The sequence below is a fragment of the Lactuca virosa genome, chromosome 5, assembly GCF_052849685.1.
Source record: "Lactuca virosa cultivar CGN04683 chromosome 5, Lactuca_virosa_CGN04683_v6, whole genome shotgun sequence".
Lineage (NCBI taxonomy): Eukaryota > Viridiplantae > Streptophyta > Magnoliopsida > Asterales > Asteraceae > Lactuca > Lactuca virosa.
In genome coordinates, this window is record NC_136430.1 from 464,121,921 (window position 1) to 464,142,861 (window position 20,941).

Consider the following 20,941-nt stretch of genomic DNA (forward strand, 5'->3'; position numbering starts at 1 on the left):
ATTTGAAGATGATTTATTTATGAAAAGTTTTTTTTTATTAAGAATAGATTGTCAATCTGCAAAAACTATTTTAGAAAAAGATGTGAAAAATATTATTTCCAAGCAAATTTTTGCTCGATGGCAAGCCCTCTTAGGTAACTTTGATTTCGAAATAGAATTTATAAAAGGAGAAAATAATTCGCTTCCTGACTTTCTTTCTCGAGAATTTTTGCAGGGAAAATGAGTTCGTCGTCCTCTTCCAAAAATGATGACAAGAAGCCCGTCTCTCAAAAGCTTGTTCCATTTCAAAATCAAAATCGTTTTTCTCCTTTAACTCCTACTTCTAAGAATTCACAACTGTATTCTAATATCCTTCAGCCAAAACTTGTTACTCCAAAAGTTACTTCAACAAACACGATAAGCCCTTTTGTAAAACCTATCACTCCTCAAACTCAAAATTCTGTGACTCCTAGCCCTTCTACAAAGACTCCTTATGTTCTTAATCCAAATTTCTTAAGAGTTCAAATTCTTGAAGATTTTCAAATCCATAAGTTACATCAAGGTTTTCATATTCTCACAAATCATCTCTTTGGTCAAGGGAAAACCTTTTATGTTGATTCATATAAAACTCGAGAATATTATCAAGCTATTTTGCAAGAATCTGGTTCGGTCAATTTTGTTCATCGTTCTAATTCAAAAGAGGGAAACATTGATTTTAGCAAAGCTCATATCATCAAAATCATTTCTCCAGAAAGTTGGGTTCCAAACCTTCATTCTGAAAAACCTCTTATAAGTTATCCTGCTTATCCCAGATTTTCTTACTATGATTATCAAGATGCTTGGACTAAGGCGTTCTTTATTCGGAATTATTCACACTCATGGTTTATCTTCTTTGATTTGAACTTCAATTGTGAATACCCAAGATGGTTTATCAATTGGTACAAATATATGGGAATTCTTCCAAATTGTTTACCAAAAGAAATTTACGATGGATATCTCAAATTTAAGGAATTGTTTATTCAACAAATTCCAGAATTTGAATACATGCTACAATTCACTATGATATTCAAAGTTCCATGGATAATGTCTTGGACTTTTCATTATCAAGAAGCAAAGGATTCCTCTCCTCCCTGGCTTAATCGACAATTTCGCTCAAAATGGTGGGATAAAATGAAGATTTCTCAAGCCAGTGAACAAGCAGTAATTAAACATTATCAAGAAATATATATTCAAAAAGCAGAGGTTGAAGCCACTTTTATCAAAAGTCTTCCTCAAAGTGATGTGGATCTAATTGCAAGAATTAAAGATGCTGCTACCTCTTCTCCTGAAGAACTTCAAAGCTTACTTCAAGAAATTCGCCAAACTCCATCAGTTTCTGACGATTCTCCAAAATCTATAAAGAATGGTTTATTTCAAGACGCTCAAGACCCTTTTGATGATCCTTATGAAGAATAAGAAATTCTTATCATTAAATTTGGTGTAATACCTTCAATGTAGGGTATTTCGTTTCTTCTATTTATCAAAATTATTATTTTCAAATACAAGTGTGTATAAACTGTGTGAGTATACACTATATATGTATTTATAGTGTATAAACAAATATTATCAAATTTATTATCAAAATTATTTATTCTTATCATCAATGATAATATGAAGACAAAAAACTTTAGAAGATGCTCTATGATGGATAATATGAAGACAAAAAACTTTAGAAGATGCTCTATGATGACATGCTTTATCAAAAGGTGATATTTATTGATTACAAACGACAATTTCTTCAAAAGATGAGTGACAACCACTTACAAGTAATTGATTGGCCATTGAATCATACGACAAATTTCACTACAAGATTTCAAGGCTTTGAAGACTCCAAGATCAATATAAATAGACATCATATGTCAGTAGAAGGAAGCAAGCAAAAATATTCATTCTCTAAAAAATGTTCATCTCATGTCTAAAAAATCTCCAAGAGTCTCTCTTTCTACTAGTAGATGTTCAAAGTCTCTAGATTTTCAGATAATTCTTTCTCAAGATGTATGTATTGATTGTAATTCAAGCTTAATTCAAGAAGATACTATCTAAAATATTTTATTCAATTGTTGTATTGTTGTTATTAAATTTATTTCTCCATGATAGTTTCATTTCGAGTTATTCTAACTATTAATTCTACAATATTTGAAATTTTTGTTAAAATAGTACTCGTTTTTAATAATCAAATTCATGCTTGAATTATTTAATTATGTCTAACAAAATCTTGATGAATTGTATTCCTAATAGAGATATTCTTTTAAGAATACAACAAATCCAAGAATCTATAAATAATTCTGAGCAAAATCTCAAGGATTCTTACAAACCTACTAATCTAGGTATGATTTTAAACAATAATCATATTCATGATGCTAGATGGCTCATAAGAGCTAGTATTAAAATTCGATACAAACAAATACGTTATCTAAAAACAAAACTATTTGTTTTCTAAAAATGATATTTATGTCATAGTTAACAGAGAATGGTATTAGAGCCAAGAAAAATTTTTGGGGTGGTTATGCATGATATATTTATTTCAAATTTATTTAATTTGGCTTTAATATTCTGGAAATATATATATATATATATATATATATATATATATATATATATATATATATATATATATATATATATATATATATATATATATATATAGGCTTATGTTATTTTGTTTTTACTAACTATTGTGTGCCAGAATGCACAAATCTGGACCACCGGATGAATAGAATCAACAATCATGATCTGAGGGTCTATGATATTACAATAGGGTAGCATGTATCATATAATCACACAAATTTCAGCAAAAGGGCATTTTAGTCAATTAACCTATTTTAAAAAAGGAAATTTTCGGAATTTAAGGGATCCGTAATTCCCTTATTTTTAAAAAATCTGAATTTTTTAAATTAATTCAAATTTAAAAATCCGATTTTATTCTGTCAGAATGACTGAATGTCAACCATAAACTAGTAAATATATTTTCGATTTTATTCTTGCAGAATATATTTCCAATACAGGTATTTTTGATAATTAACCTGATTTAAGAATTCTAGATTATTATTCATATACATCCAAGTTGGGTCTATGATTTTATTCTTAATACACATCCGAAATAAAATACAAATTCATACATATTCTTACAGACTAATATCCTTATACATTTTAATATATTTATACATATTCTAATAGAATATCATAAAAAATGAATAAAATTCTTAAAAAATAGCATTCTTGAATTCAGTGGTCCATATAATCCACTTGATCTTCACATATATACTTGTTGTTGAACTCGATTCCAAATATTTCTCTTTGTATGATCAATATTGAATTCATTCTCCATGCAATTCTGAAAGAATAAGATACATTACTCGTTAGTTTTACGTTAGTATTACCAGTTAAACAAAAATACTTGTTGTTAACAAACATTCTCAGAAGACATTCTAACAGAATGCATATATATAAATAAATTCTAACAGAATACATTACTCGTTAGTATTACCAGTTAAACAAAAATACTTGTTGTTAAAAAACATTCTCAGAAGACATTCTAACAGAATGCATATATATAAATAAATTCTAACAGAATATATAACAGAATGCACTTAAATCATATTCTTTTTTTCTATATGCATAAACATTCTAAAGCATGTATAAATGTATTCTGTCAAAATTACTAGCAACACATGTTTTATGTAATATTTATATTCTCATAGAATGAACATGTGTTTGCATTCTAATATGAACCAATCCAAGTAACACATAATTGGAAATTAAAATTAAGAAAAAAGATAATTCATGAAAACTAATGGGATTCAAATTGAAATAGATCACCAAGTGAAAGAAACATACATCATCCCAAATTGAAGCTAGATCCTCTGGAGTTTGAAGCTTTTCTCTCTCAACATTAATGAGGGATTCCAATGGCTTGTGCTTCAATGGAGTGAAGCCATAGACAAAGCTTGAAAAGCTATGGGTGGGAATTGAAACCCATTTGTGAAAGTCCCCTGGAATGGAATGCTTTATTCCGGACTCTCTTCCCACAGAATTGGTGAAGAATGACTGTTTTCTGAAGAATGATGAATGATATTCAGCTGAAGATAGTGCACTTCTTGTGAGTTTGGTTGCTACACGTAGCATGGTGATTCTCTGTTATGCAATGTAAAAGAAAAAGTTATAGATCTTTCAGAGCTATACAGATAAGATATCAACAAACAAAGTGTAACTCTTTTCATAGTAATAACTATAGATCAAACACTATTTGACTATTTCCCAATTGAAAAGTTTCATGTTTGACATTGACAATCAAAATGCAGCTCTTACTGTTGCTACAGAGAGAGAAAAAGACATTTCAAAGTTGGATTTGAGTATACTTTAACCTAAAAGCAACACGTGTCTTACACAGGACTGATCAAACTTCTTACTGGCATTTCGTCGAGCAGTTGGAATGCATCATATGTATGAAGCATCGGTTATTAGGCAGAAAAGATAGAAAGAAGGATAATCATGAGGAAGATAGAAAGAAGGATAGTCAAGCTAACTGACCTAGAGCCTTTCTGTTTTTCTTCTTTATACTGACTTCTTCTACATCCTCAAGAACCAAATTCATGTACTCATCAAAACCCTACATCAAACAACCAAGCATACGAAATTATAATCAGCCAATTCAAACAGCCATATCTGGATACGCGCTTTCTGTTTCACACACAACATAAAACTCAGAAAATCAGCCAATTCGTCCAAACAAACCATTGAATGAAATTCAAAATGTGAGTAGATCTTACACTTTGAAGGAATTTGAATATCAGGTTCTGGAATTAAGAGGAAAAAGTTAAAGATTCTATTAGTCGTAACTTCAAATAAAAGTGAAAATGCGGGAAATCAATTAGGGTTGCCAGTTAATTAAGTTGGTTTTGGAGAAGGAAAGAATATGTACGATAAGTTGGGTCATTATCCTCTGAACTTTAGTCGCCATGGCTGCTTGTTGAATACGAGACAGAGATCTTCACCCGAGTGAAAATATGAATCTTCAATCAAACAATTAATCTTCAATTGATTATTTTATCAAATCTGGAAGTGGCAGTTGTGGAAGAGAGAAGAAGAAAAAAAATGGTATTACCGTCCTTTGAAGGTGTCCTCTCCGATGTTGTTTTTAATCGATCTACAGGGGTGGTGGGAAGCGGTGAAATCGATTTAGGGCTAATGTTTTATATTTATCTTTGCTTTTTGCGTGATATAATGAATTGTTGTTGATCTACCATAATTAACTATGCAAAGATTACTATAATACCCTTAAATGATTTACTTAATGATTTATTTTTTCCTAATTTCCTATTGGTGCATTCATGCACACAATAGTTGCTAGAAACATTTGAATCTAGCTCTCTCTCTCTCTCTCTCTCTCTCTATATATATATATATATATATATATATATATATATATATATATATATATATATATATATATATATCCCTTTGAAAAAAATTAGGTATTTACTTGGTAATTACATTGAGTTGATTTTTTAAAATCATAAACGTCTTGGGTTGTGAAGAATTTATATACAATTAAAAGAACAAATTAAAAGAACAATATAATGGAGAATATCAACTTGAACGTTGATCAACATAGATAAAAAAAATGCAAGCCTTTTCCAACTTTTTTTTATAGAAATCAATAAAATTAGAGAAATGAAACAAAGATTGAAGTCATAACAAATATAAAAGGGATAAATAAACAACTTTATGAATGATATAATTATCATTGGGTAGATTTGTCATAGTACAATGCTATGATGGGAACAAACAAAAGTAGAATGTTATAAAAGAAAGTAAAAAAAATAAAAAAAATTACATCGGTCAACCCGACCACCGGACGGACATAACACTAGTTAATAGTATATATAACAAATTTAGACCGTATAAATCTTCAATTCTTTATATATCTCTTAAACAGGCATTATATATGTGTTAATTTTGAAATTAAATAATGTTTACAAATCAACAATTTTACATTCCTAACTTTTATATATATATATATATATATATATATATATATATATATATATATATATATATATATATATATATAATAAAACCATTAAAATTTCTCAGCAATACATACACAAATACATCTATTTAATCTACCAAATACAAATAAATAAATAAAGACAACAAAGTTACTTCTAAGTTATATTTTGTACGGGAAAATGACTTATCAAGGTAATTAACTTTTCGGTATGTTCACATCTGGGTAACTATCTTTTTTTTATACACATTTAGGTAACAAACTTGTTGGAAGTGTTCACATATGACCATTATGACCTGCTGTAGCAGGTTACATCCTAGATGTGAACACTTTTGACAAGTTCGTTACTTAGATGTGTACAAAAAAAATAGTTACCCAAATATGAACAAAACGAAAAGTAAGAGTAAATTACACGAATGGTACATGTGGTTTGGAGGAATTTGTGTTTTTTGTTCCCTAACTTATTTTTTTAACTCAGATGGTCCCTACTATTTATTTTTATTGCGCGTTTGGTCCCTGTCTTACCTAAAAAGACTAATGTGCCCTTATTAATTTATTTTTTAATTAGTTTTCTTATTTATGTATTTATTTTTTATATATTTAAAAAAATTAATAGACCCCACATATCTGTATCTCCTCGGATGATCCCTACTGTTTATTTTTTAATTAATTTATTTTTTAGCTCGGATGATCCCTACTGTTTATTTTTATTATGTGTTTGGTCTCCGTCTTACCTAAAAAGACTATTGTGCCCTTATTAATTAATTTTTTTAATTAATTTTCTTATTTATGTATTTATTCTTTATATATTTAAAAAAATTAATTGACCCTACGAGTTAAAAAAATAAGTTAGGTAAGACAGTGACCAAACGTACAACAAAAATAAACATTAAGGACCATCCAAGTTAAAAAAATAAGTTAGGGAACAAAAACATAAATTCTCCCAAACCACAAGGACCATTCGTGTAATTTACTCTTACTTTTCGTTTTGTTCATATTTGGGTAATTACTTTTTTGTACACATCTAGGTAACAAATTTGTTGAAAGTGTTCACATCTAGGATTTAACCTGCTACAACAGATTATAATGGTTATATGTGAACACTCCAACAAGTTTGTTACCTAGATGTGTACAAAAAAAAAGATAGTTACCCAGATGTAAACATACTGAAAAGTTAATTAACTTGATAAGTCATTTTCCCTATTTTGTACAACTGAACACTCAAAGAATCGTGTTCCCTTTCCCTTTCTAAATTGAACTATAATATGTTTATTATATGGGAAATTGCAAATAAAGTTAACCCCAAAAAATTGAACTAACGTGCACTCCTTATTCACTGTTAGAGCACCAGCTGTTCCCTCTCTTCTTCCTTGGCATGGTGTTGCTTCACTCTTTCCTTTTTCCTTCTTTGCGCTCCATCCACAGATCACTCAAGCAAGAGAAAGAATAACACTCAAAATATATTACAGTATACTCCATATCTATCAAAGATTCAAAATATGCAATAAGATCATCGAGAGATTGATTTTTATCTATTTAACTAATAAACTCAATCAAATGAAACATTCCCAGCAAGAACACTCTTGTTCTTGATTCTCGGGTACCTGCAAGCAAGAAGAAGAACAACAAGTTTGTGTTTCCTTTCCTTCCCTGTAAAATGATCCAACCAAACACCCACCTAAATCTACTGATCAAACATCCATCGATTCCCTATCAAACAACAAAAAAATCCCCAAAATCAACCATTTTACCTGTTATGGATCAGAACTGCCATTGTTGTCCCTTCGTGTTCTGCTGCCAAAGATGAGGAAGAAACCTAAGAAGTTCGATGCAAATAAACCGCCCCCTCCCTTGTATGACTGATCAACAATCGTTGAACCACCACTCATCACCTTCATGTTTCTTTTTCTCGAACCAGTCAAGCACCTCGTGTTTCTATCTTCGTTTTTCTATTCTTGGTCAAACGAGGATCCAACCCTCCAACTCTTCTGTTTTCGTTCGTCTTCTTTCCCCGACAGCTTGAGGCATCGATGGTGCTTCCTAATTTTACCCACGATCTAGTAAAAATCTCGGAGTCTACCATCCTTGTTGTTCCGATTTCATTCGAACATCCTCATCTTCGATCATACAAGAACCACATAAATAGTTTCCCCTTTCCTCCCTCCGTTTATTTCATCGAAATCATACAAGAAAACGACTCGTTTACCTCGATTTCTACCGATGACGGTCAAGGAAGGCTCACCGGGAATCGATAATTTCCTCCTCCTCCTTGAATTGGTGAAGCACTGGAGGTGCTTCCCGATTTCTGATTCCAATTGTGCTTCTCCTCCTTAATCCGACGAAGATGAGCACCGGGGGATCTTCCCCTTGGTCTTCTTTGCTGCCGACGACGGGAGAGGAACGAAGAACCGTTGACTGCCTTCCTTCGCATCTTCCTTCATACGTATTCGACTGATTTCATTCGTATCCTCCACTTCTCGATCTGTTGGAAGACGGGAACTGAAGAACCCCAAAACCCGATTGTTTGAATCATTTAAACAAACCAACCCTTTCATTTGATAAATATGACTAAACAGCCCGAGATTTGTGAAGTTTCGGCCATTAATCAAAATGGTCCCTCCATGAAATTCCTTTGCATAAAAGCCCTAATTTAATTTAGCTTATGAAAGGACCAAAATACCCTCCCTAATAAATCCTTTATTCAAAATAAGTCCCAAACCCCTAAACATTGAACCCGGTTATTTAAAACGACACCTCGTTCGATATTTTTTTTACCAAAGCACTCCTATTCATTAAACTAAATTACCAAAAAGCCCATATACTTTAGCGAAGTTACAAATCAGACCCCGATAGTTTAAAATCGTTACGAAACAGTCCCGGAAATATTTCAAGTTCAAGAATTGTGGATTTGCGGTTTACACGACAAGTTTCTCAAAAGGATCCGAATTCGAACAACTCGAACTCACGCTTCTAGGGTGAGTGCTTATGGCCCCTTTTTAATAATTTAATTATTTCGGGGGGGGGGGGGGGGGGCGGGGGGGATACATGTGCCTAAATATTTTGTTTATACAAACCAATTTCCTTTTTATGCGAAAATACAATAAATCTAGTTTATAAAAATATTATTATTTAATAATTTACCATATTGTTACGAATAAAGTAGTATAAACTTTTCGTATACATATTATGGTTATTTTATCGTAAAATAACTAGTTCACACAACAAATACTACGTGATACAAAATTATATGATTTTTATGTGATATTGCATATTATAACAAACACGTTATAACACTTTATAGTATTTCAAGGATTCAAGCTATTACTATTCATGTATATTTATATGTTTAAATGCATAAAGTTTATACATGTACATATGTTCATTATTTTGAGACATACATCTTTATAAAAGCAAGACATTACACTTTTACATACATGTCAAACATACTCGGCTTTTATAAACTTTATACAACGATATTGATTATGCCTAGTGACTTAAAGTTAGGACTGAGAGTTATTCACAAATGTTTTAGTTAAGGGCTTTTTAGTGAGACGCTACGTTATTCATTAGCTAAGTCTAACCAGTTAGCATACCCAAACTACTATAACCGTTAATCTTCGGAGCGAGTTACATATGTATAGATCTATACAGGGTTGACATCCCCACCTGCGGTTGCTAGCTACAACCTCGACTGATCAATCGAAGCAGGTGATAGGTGTCTACAATTTTTACTGCAACGTCTAATGATGTGTTGTAGTCGGGTACACTCAAGTCACACAGCTCGGTTATAGGACTCACTATAAACATTAACTAGAATATCTCTCGCTCTCACTACAAATCATGGGATCGTTTGCTTTCAAAACTATTTTAAGTACGAAATTACTTATATAACAGTACAGTTTGGTATTCAAGGATATTCAAAGATTTATTACAAACACAGTTTTTAAGTATGGATTCACTTGTACACAGATACATTTTGACTTTTAAAGACTCATTGCAAACACTGTTTTAACTATTTTTATACATACATAGAAAATACTTTTTAGACTTATTAAAAGTATTATTGTTGTTAGCAGAAAACCTGTAACACTCACCATGTAACATCCCAAAAATTCGAGCCAATTTAAAACTTTTTAAAATATTTCAAAACACATGATTATTACAAACTTGTTTTCAAAGTGCATGGTATATTGTCAGAGTATCCAAGAATCAAAACATAAAATCATAAAAATGTGAGGAGCGGTATGATCACGCATTTGCCTTCCCGCAATCATCAGAAGTACCTGAAACAATAATCGATAAATGTAAGCTCGAAGGCTTAGTGAGTTACCCCCAAAATACCAACGCCTTACAGATATAACCATATCATATAATCATATAAGCAACAACATGCATAATGAGCCATCAGTCTGACTGGACCGAATCCCGGTCCTCAGTCTATCTGGACCGCTCTCCGAGCCCTCGGCACGTCTGGACCGCCCTCCTCGGGGCCTTCAGCCTATCCGGACCGCTCGTTGGGCCTTCGGCCTGACTAGATTTGCCCGGCTCGGGCCTGCAGTCTACCCGGTCCGCCCAGGGTGTCTTGGCCTACTACACACAGCAGGACCTGCCTCAACCCTTTCCCTAAACCAACAAACATGTGCACATACATATAAACAAATAAACATGCAGATCTAACAGATCACTAACATGGCAACCATCATATAACCAGGATACCGATCTAATCGATCTCTAACATTGCAACCATCCTACAACCAAGATATCCATCTAACAGATTACTAGCATAACAACCATCCTAAATCCATGATGAAATCTAACATAGAAACCATCCTAAATCCAGGATGAAATCTAACATAGCAACTATCCTAAACCAAGATGTAAATCATAAAGGGCCGGCCTTGGTGCCGTAGACCCTGTTGATATAGTGAGGAGAACTCACCTCCCAAGTGTCGCACTGAAGTGATAGGCTCAACTCTCGAATCACCAACACGAACTCCACCACCTATAGTTACCATAAAACCCTTTTTCATAAATTTCCAAATTACCAAACTGCCCCCAGAGGTCAACTAGTCAACCCTTGGTCAAAGTCAAAGTCAACAGTCCATGTTGACCCGACTCGTCGAGTGTAGTTCACCGACTCGTCGAGTCCTACCTGAACTCGAGAATTCGTGAAATCCTTGGTTGGCTCGTCGAGTTCCCCTATAACTCGCCGAGCTCATGCGTGTCCAAAGGTTCGGGAAAAACCCTAGCCGACTCGCCGAGTCATTCGACTGACTCGTCGAGCCCAAGGCAATCTTCATCGGACTCGCCGAGTTGTTCATCCAACTCGTCGAGTAGATGACTATATTCATATGACTCGTCGAGTCGACCTTGCGACTCGCCGAGTCCCTTCAATCCTTCAACCTTACAGATGCTTTTTAAGTCATGCAAAGGCTCCATATTGCAGATCTAAGCTCTTAAGGCATGATTATCACGTAAAGTTGCAAACTTTACGTGCATGCAAAGCTTTAAAGCTCTAAAATGACAAAACCAAGTTTACAATGAGGTCTAACACTTGAGGGGAGGTCCATACTTGTCAAAGCTGGCAACTTTACGGCCTTAAAGACCAAGGAAAGTTCAGATCTGAAGTTTGCAACTTCAGATCTTAACTCCAACACCCGAATGGTTTCCTAATAAACATCCAAAAGGGATCTAAGAAGAAATGAGCCATAGAACAGCTGGATACCTTCAAAAGAGTGCTCACAGAAATAGTTCTCTGATTCCTCACGAATTCCTTGCTTCAGCTTACTTGTTTTTCCTCAAGTGTTTTCCCACCAAAATTCTTCTTTAAACTTATCACACCAAGAAAGCACACACACACAAAGTTAGGGTTTGAGATGACAAGGGACGGTAGAGGGGAGGCTGAGGAGGCCAAATGATCACTTAAATAGGGTGAAAAACCCCGAAAATTAGGGTTTCATCCTCCAGCTCCTACTCGTCGAGCCCCTCCTCGGACTCGGCGAGTAGGTCACTTAAACATGTGGACCAACCCGCTGCTACTCGACGAGTCAAGGCAACCGACTCGTCGAGTAGACCTTGAATTGAAAGAGATCTTATAACGAAATTAATACCTGAGAATCGGGGCGTTACAATTCTCCCCCACTTGAACTAGACTTCGTCCTCGAAGTCTGCCGCGGTGAACATCTCCGGATAGTGCTCCCGCATGTCTGCCTCCGGCTCCCACGTCCACTCGGACCCTCTTCGGTGCTCCCACTGTACCTTAACCAAAGGTATCTCCTTGTTCCGCAGAATCTTTATCTTCCTTTCCAGTATGGCCACAGGCCTCTCCAAGTAATTCAGGCGCTCATCGACCTGAATATCATCCAATGACGCCACTTCCTCTTGATCCATAATGCACTTTCGTAACTGTGAGACATGGAAGGTGTCGTGAATCTGACTAAGCTCCTCCGGTAGCTCTAGCCTATATGCCACCTTGCCAACCCTGGCGATGATCCTGAACGACCCAATGTAACGGGGGCCCAATTTCCCCCTCTTCCTGAAGCATATCACACCCTTCCAGGGTGAGACTTTCAGGAGTACCATGTCACCCACCTGGAACTCTAATTCAGACCGATGCCTGTCGGCGTAACTCTTCTACCGACTCTGAGCGGTCTGCAGTCGCTGCCTAATCTGCTGAATCTTCTCAGTAGTCAGCAAGACTATTTCCGTCCGCCCCATCACCCTGTGTCCTACTTCACCCCAACAAATCGGGGTGCGGCATCTCCGTCCATACAACAGATCGAAAGGCGGGGCACCAATGTTGGAATGATAGCTGTTGTTATAAGCGAACTCTGCAAGCGGTAGGTGGGAATCCCAGCTCCCTCCGAAATCAATGACACGCGCCCTCAACATATCCTCGAGGGTCTGAATGGTCCGCTCGCTCTGACCGTCAGTCTGCGGATGAAATGTTGTGCTAAAGTGCAACCGCGTGCCCAGTTCCTCGTGGAACTTCTGCCAGAAACGGGAGGTAAACCTAACATCTCGGTCGGAGACAATGGAGACGGGAACCCCATGGCGAGACACGATCTCGCGAACGTACATGTCGGCCAACTTCTCGGCCGATGAACTCTCCCGAATAGCCAAGAAATGGGCACTCTTTGTCAATCGATCCACGATGACCCATATAGCATCAAATCCCTTCGCCGTCCTCGGCAACTTGGTAATAAAATCCATCATGATCTGTTCCCATTTCCACATGGGGATCTCCAGGGGCTGCAGCTTGCCATGCGGCCTCTGATGCTCGACCTTGACCATCCTATAGGTCAAGCACCTCTCGACGTACCAAGCGATTTCTCGCTTCATGCACGGCCACCAGTAGCTCAAACTCAAATCCCGGTACATCTTGGTGGCCCCCGGGTGAATGGAGAAGTGGGACTTATAAGCCTCCTCCATGACTGTCTGTCTGACCCCACCAGACATCGGAACCCACACTCGAATGGTTTCCTAATAAACATCCAAAAGGGATCTAAGAAGAAATGAGCCATAGAATAGCTGGATACCTTCAAAAGAGTGCTCACATAAGTAGTTCTATGATTCCTCATGAATTCCTTGCTTCAGCTTACTTGTTTTTCCTCAAGTGTTTTCCCACCAAAATTCTTCTTTAAGCTTATCACACCAAGAAAGCACACACACACAAAGTTAGGGTTTGAGATGACAAGGGACAGTAGAGGGGAGGCTGAGGAGGCCAAATGATCCCTTAAATAGGGTGAAAAACCCCGGAAATTAGGGTTTCATCCTCCAGCTCCTACAAGTAGAGTCCCTCCTCGGACTCGGCGAGTAGGTCACTTAAACATGTGGACCAATCCGCTGCTACTCGACGAGTCAAGGCAACCGACTCATCGAGTAGACCTTGAATTCAAAGAGATCTTATAACGAAATTAATACCTGAGAATCGGGGCGTTAAACACCAACCTTGTGTTGACCCTCAAAACTACATGTATTCTCAGGAAATCACTAAACATGCATTCAAGATGGATTGGATTACAGGTGACCTAGATTACTTGATGTCATATTATATGCCTATCTGTTAAGGCAATTCATGTATTATTATTATTTGTAAAAACCTTGTACTCAAATATCAAGATGGAACACGAATGCTATATTGTTTATTGTTGTATTTGTGTTATATATTCATGTAACACCCCGAATCATGGATGTGAAACTGGAAGAGTTACAGTGCATTGTAGAACCTACTCGACGAGTTGGTTGGTCCTGACTCGTCGTGTAGGAGCTGAGCTGGCCGCGCGAGTTATGAATCCTACTCGTCGAGTCGAATGCTGGACTCGACGAGTTGAGTCTGTGTTGAGAAAACCCTGATTTTAGGGCTTGCACCCAATTTAAAGAACCTTAAGCCCTCATTTCCGCCTCCCTTATCATCCTATCCCTCTGTGAGAAACCCTAATCGTGTGTATCCATTTGTGAGAGAGGGAGAAGATAACTTTGGGTGTTTTAGTGCACTTGTGGAAGAAGAGTGAAGAGCATCAACCATTGGAGCGAGAAGAGGCTTGTGGATCAAGTGTTTCTCTGTGTTAGCTTCAGTTGGAGGGTTTTGGTCAACTGTGGATTTTGGAGGCCATGGAGGGGCGGAGATTCAAGTTTAGTTGATTTTAGTCCTTAATATAACACCCAACATGAAATATTAAGGCTAGGACCCAACACAATATTTTACAATTCGGAAGAGGGATGTCGTAATCCGAATGCAAAAATATTTAAAGGTAGGTAAATGACGATTTACCAATTTCCACCATGAAAAACGAAATTAATTATTAAGTTGTAAATGGATTGAAATTCCTAGATCCTTTGAGATTCATTGAACTATTCAATGACATGTTTAAATCTCGATTGTTCCCTTCAAGTTTGTGACTGGGATGCCGAGGATCACAAACAAGGTGTGAAGAACCATGCAAATTAGCTTGGTACACCCAATGTTACAACCACCTAATCAATGTGCCGGTTAACCACACACGCTCCATTGATCTATGATTAACATCAAGCTACCCTTTTCCACGCACTGTAAGTCCAAGATTAGTGTGCCGATTAACCACACATGCTCCACTAACGACTTAACAAGGTTCAAAGTGCAATTTCATGGGTTAGCACCAAATTCACATTTTCCTAAGTAACTAAGATTGGGAATTTATAAGTGTTTAGTTACTTAGTATTTCATTATACTTTTAATGAGAATTTAAATATCCTGTCAAAACCGTTCGGCTAACGACCATCCACCAATCAAGGAAGCGGTGGGTGAGAGTGGACACCCATTAAACTGCCATTTTATATGCAATAACCTTATACCCCCCTTATAGACCGGCTTCGTGAATGAGGCCTACTAACGGTAAGACCGACTTTACTCTTATACATATATATAAATATTAAACCTATAATATTATAATAGTATAAGGGTTGAATTTTAAACTTTTAAAATTCTAGGGTTTGGAACTAAATGTTTCAAAGTGAGACTTTGCATTTACGAATTCCAAAACTTGAGGGCAAGTTTTGAACTATTCAAAAACTTTTGGTATCCATAACTTATGAGTTTAATATAGGTTTTATAAAAAGACTCTTGACATTCCATAACTTTAGGACAAGTTATGGAGTTCATAAAAAACATTTATGTAAAAGACTCTTCAAGTTCCATAACTTGAGGACAAGTTATGGAAGACTTAAAACCATTTTATGATGACATTTAAAAATGAGACTTTTCACTTTCTATAACTTGAGGACAAGTTATGGATTTCATCAAAAACATTTAGATCAAAAATACTAACTAACAAAATCAAACAATTTGTCTATGATCTAATTAAACTCATAAGTTAAGATAATTAATATCAAACAAGTTTCAAGAAATTAGCCTAATCATATAAACTAATACAAATCATGAAACTTTGATAATTATATTTTATTTTGGATGAGAATCATCATTACCATATCAACAAAATCAGATTTTATGAACTAAAACATTTTGTGGTAGTGATTCTAATCCAAAACAGGCCAAAAAACTCGAAAAACTGACCACTGGAGCACCAACTCGGCGAGTACATGAACTGGACTCGTCGAGTTGGACTTTTTCTGAGTGGACTCGGCGAGTCCCCCAGTGGACTCGGCGAGTTCACTGTCCAGAATGCATAAAATTTGATTTTTTTTGCTTTGAAAACCAATAAAACATCAAGTATAGTGGAAAACAACCCTAGGCTCTGATACCACTGATGGGTTTTAGTATACTACCACATCCTATGGTGCACATACAACCCTAAATGCTTTGGATCTATGTTTTCTCTAATTATACATGCAATATTGTTTCCAAAGCATTAAGCCTACAACTAGCATACAATTGACATAAACAACATAAAATACTAGTTAGGAGTTTACCTCTTTATGTAGATTGTAGAACTTGTTGTGTTTGGCCTTTAAGAACTTAGCACCAATAGTATGAATGCCTCAAATGGAATCACAACACACCTAGGACAACGAATGACTTTTGAGAGAGTTTCTTGTACTCAAAATCGGTTATGTGGACTCCAAGAACACCAGCCTCTCCAATTTTAGCTATGGGGTCAAATATATATATATATATATATATATATATATATATATATATATATATATATATGTTAGGAATCCAAGAGTTATGGGTAAACCCTAATCCATACTCTTGGGCTTATTATCCATGATCCATGATTTAAGTGGGCTAACTCTTTATGGATTGTTCCACAAACTTAGTCCATCATGTATCATAAGCCCAAAACACACACACACACACACATATATATATATATATATATATATATATATATATATATATATATATATATATATATATATTATATATATATATAACTAATTTACACAATTAGTCCCCATTAATTTAATTAGTCTCTTTCGATCACCAATTTAATTCTTGATCAATACTAATTAAATCATATGATTTCATATTAATATATTAGAACTTATAATATATTAATAAATCATAAATAACCTCTTCTCAAAAGTCCATCCTATCAAATTGTCGTGGTGATATGCAACCCAAATGGACCATGCTATTCTCGGGTCAGGTACATACCAATTATAGTTATGGGCTTAAACACCTAATCCAACAGGGTCATGAGTTGAGTATCAGATTGGAAATGAGTGGTTCCAATTCTGCTGTTGAATCAGACTCTCGATCTTGATTTTGGCTCAATTTGTGTATTGAGTAGGCGGGATGAGATTCCGAATTCTTAGATAGGTTTCATTTTGAGAGGAATTGGTTTTCATCTGATGTCTTAGACCTGAGTGGGTCATTTCGTTGGTATGGTAAGGACCACTAGACGCATGGAACTAGTGAGTGGTAGACGACAGAGGTCGGAGGTGAGGCGACTTCAAATGGGGTTGTAGCATTCGCTTGAGGTAAAGCGAACTTCGTGACATTGTGTGTCATGATGGGATGAGATAGCTATTGTGAGAAGGAAGTCTGTAATGTCATTTTATTGGGTGTGCAATGGGTAGTCTTTAGAGGTTCAAATGATGGGTCGGGAGCTGACCTGGTGCTCTGAAAGAACCCTAACTTTCATACTTCACAATATTGTTACTCCAAAACATGCTACATGCATATTTATAAATAATATTTTACATTGATAATGTGGTTACACAAGACTGGATACAAACCGACTATTAAAAAGTGTTATATATTACATAACTTCCCAAGATACTATAATTTATACATACATGAGTACTAAATACAAAAGTAATAGTTTTAAACTATTCAAAATCTTCTAACAGTATATGTATATACTGGATCCTTAATACCTGCAATAGTTAAACACTGAGAGAGATAAGCGGTGACGCTTAGTGAGTTCAATAATAGATACAATATAACGTTATGCCATATATATACTTCAATATGGCAGAAGCAAAGAGGAACAAGGAACAACAAAGGCATATGTGAATCATGTGACAAGCTTTCCATATCAATCAATGATTTGATTCAAATATATACAATCAATGAGACATAACAATTTCGATACTTGATATACATCAATAAAGCTTCAGCCCAAATGGCACAGAAGACATACACTTTCTGATTAAACATTTTGGTAGATTTCGGGCTTTCATCCCTATCTAACCTTCTGCCAATGCCATAGGGGTAGAAGTCATTCTCTTCCGAGGCATGTTCTACATGGCCAGAGGCTACATACCAATACCACTGTGAATCTAAGTCCTTTCACTGATCACATGGCCAAAGATATAACTTTGCTATCATAAATAGCGGAAATAATAACAACGAAAAAGCACATAGCACATATAACACATAACATACAATTGTTCCTATATATTAAACTCACCATGAATTAATCGGGGGTTAAAATAGTAATTTGTGCAACACTTCGTTATAATAGATAGCTTTCTTCGCTGAAAACCGGGTCATTTATTGAAAACCGGGCCCTGCGAGGGTTGAGCTTCAAACCAAAAAGATAAATTTCACGGGCTCTTCGGGCACTTCGGGACGTGTTTCGGGTGTTGGGAATGATCACGGGGCTTCGGGGGATTGAAATTGGCTTAAAATAGGCTTTAGAGTGAAAAAGTATGCAAAATTCCAACAAAAACCGGGAGGGTTCGCACCCTCCCTTATATAGTATGTGAGGCTGAGGATCGACGGCTGAGAAGAGGACACGCGGCAGCAGATGCAAGACCCGGCGTCGGATGTGAGGCGAGGGCAGGTGGCGGTCTCGGATTGGTCCCCGACTTCGGGTACGAGGGGTTGCGACAGGCGTAGAAACGCGTCGACTGCTGCTTCGGATGAGTCATCGGCATCGGACACGGGGCAGCTCCGCGGGCAAGGTGACGTGGCCGAACTTGAGCCATGCGAAATTCCTCGGTTTTAGCATTTTTCTCGAATTTTGTGTCCCAAACTTCTAAAATCCATAACTTTCGCATACGGGCTACGTTTTTTATGTTCTTTATATGCACGCGTAGGCGGGAATATACTCTAGAACTTTCGTTTAGACTCCGTCTGCTAATTTTGACTTTATTTTTAATATTATTATTTTTAACAAACCGGGACAGGAAAATCCGTTAAAAATTCATAACTTCTTCATCTGATGTTCGTTTTTGTCTGTCTTTTTACTGTTGTACTACTATTGACGAGAACTTCGATTCTCGTTAAGGTTGCGTCGGCTAAAAATCACTCGATCTTTATTTCGAGTTTTTAGTTGTCTACTGCTATTCTGAAACTTAGAAAAATCATAACTTCCTCATACGAAGTCAGATTTGGACGTTCTTTTTATGAACATTCTCGGTTTAACAAATACTACGACTTTCATTTAGATCACCAAGGCTAAAAAGTAGTTTATCAAAAACTCACTTTTTACGTCATTCGGCGTCGTGCCGGTTTTGTCGCAAATCTTCGATTGATCATAACTTCTTTGTTATAACTCGGATTTCGATGAGGTTTTCGCCTAAATGTTTCTAACGAAATTATCTACAAATTTCAGTAATAAAATTCTACTTATTTCAAATTTTATATTTTCGTTAAATTTCAACATTTGCCTTTTGATTGGAATCTCATAAGACTTCCAATATTTTCTGAGTGATTCTAAACATAGTTTTACTTCATTTCTAGTAAAAACCATATGTTAGAACTCAATACTCAAATTTCATATAATATTTCATAATATTATTTATTACAAAACACGATAACTAAACGTGTATGTTACATGCTCAGTGTTGGAAGGGATATGTGAGAGGAAGTTGGGGCTTATGTTTATAGATGTCAGAGAATACTTCCGAGCGGGCACGATCATTTTTCTTATGTTTGAGAACAGAGTATAGAGGTTCATTTTTTTCCAGATGGGTTCTGATAGCAGTACAGGTGGTGGGTCCCTAGTGAGATGTGACCCTTTCGTTCCTTTTGAGTACGATCTGGATCGACTGATATGTCAGGTATGAGTGTTCGGCAGTTGTTATGGTCAATGACCTGGTTTCATCAATCGCATCAAGATAATCAGATCTGGAAGTATGATATCGATATCGGTCATTCGATGAGCGAATGACATGATGATATCTTGCATAGGCGGTCGTGCAGGGAGTCAGGTTACTAGAGTTTCCAGGTTCTGAAGAGTCAGAACCGGTACCGCAATGGCCGAGGGGTCCGTCCTTTATCGGGATAGGGAGTTCCTATTTGGGTTCGAGTGTCTTGGGAGAGAGATTGTTGTATGGCATGAGATTGTTTCGGTGGTGATTCTCGGGTTATGGGTTTCGATCTATGTGCTGTTACGGAACGATTTCGAGGACGAAATCTAATTCAAGTGGGGGAGAATTGTAACACCCCGAATCCTGGATGTGAAACTGGAAGATTTATAGTGCATTGTAGAACCTACTCGACGAGTTGGTTGGTCCCGACTCGTCGCGTAGGAGCTGAGCTGGCCGTACGAGTTATGAAGCCTACTCGTCGAGTCGAAGGTTGGACTCGACGAGTTGAGTCTGTGTTGAGAAAACCCTAATTTTAGGGCTTTCATCCTATTTAAAGAACCTTAAGCCCTCATTTCCACCTCCCTTATCATCCTAGCCATCTGTGAGAAACCCTAGTCGTGTGTATCCATTTGTGAGAGAGGGAGAAGATAACTTTGGGTGTTTTAGTGCACTTGTGGAAGAAGAGTGAAGAGTATCAAGCCTTGGAGCGAGAAGAGGCTTGTGGATCAAGTGTTTCTCTGTGTTGGCTTCAGTTGGAGGGTTTTGGTCAACTGTGGATTTTGGAGGCCATGGAGGGGCAGAGACTAGACCAGCGGCTCGAGTGAGGGATGCATTGCTTTACTTTGCGAGGTGAGTCTTCTCACTATACTTACGTGAGTGGTACTTACTATGTGACCAAAGGGTCTTATTCGTGTTATTGACCAGAGG

The 20,941-nt window shown here is 36.3% G+C and overlaps 1 long non-coding RNA gene across 1 annotated transcript; it reads right to left on the reverse strand.

Moving 5' to 3' along the window:
* Nucleotides 1-6,133: 6,133 nt before the first annotated feature.
* LOC145114649 (uncharacterized) lies at nucleotides 6,134-8,617 on the reverse strand. Its single transcript, XR_013711127.1, has 2 exons — nucleotides 7,633-8,617; nucleotides 6,134-7,509 (listed from the first exon to the last, which is right to left on the reverse strand). It is a non-coding gene; the product is annotated as an uncharacterized LOC145114649 (long non-coding RNA).
* Between the last annotated feature and the right edge of the window lie 12,324 nt (nucleotides 8,618-20,941).